Raw genomic sequence first — 288 nt, forward strand, 5'->3', positions numbered from 1 at the left:
ACGGCTTATCTCCATAATGTAACATTACCGTTTTATAAAAAAAAGCAAAAAACATTATATATAATTTCGAAAATAACTTACTAATAAAATGGACCTTTTGAGGCTCTATAGAACGTCCACATCAGCAAAAAAACTTCTCCCGAAAGATGACACGTGGTATAAAATATAGTTTTACATTTTAATATTACTAATTTTCAAAAATTAAAAATAATATGTAAACATGCAACATAAAAATGGAAAAGCTACATTAAACATATGTAAAATTACCATTTTTCACTTAAAAAAAAA

This window comes from Brassica oleracea, chromosome C5 (assembly GCF_000695525.1).
Source record: "Brassica oleracea var. oleracea cultivar TO1000 chromosome C5, BOL, whole genome shotgun sequence".
NCBI classification, from domain to species: Eukaryota; Viridiplantae; Streptophyta; class Magnoliopsida; order Brassicales; family Brassicaceae; genus Brassica; species Brassica oleracea.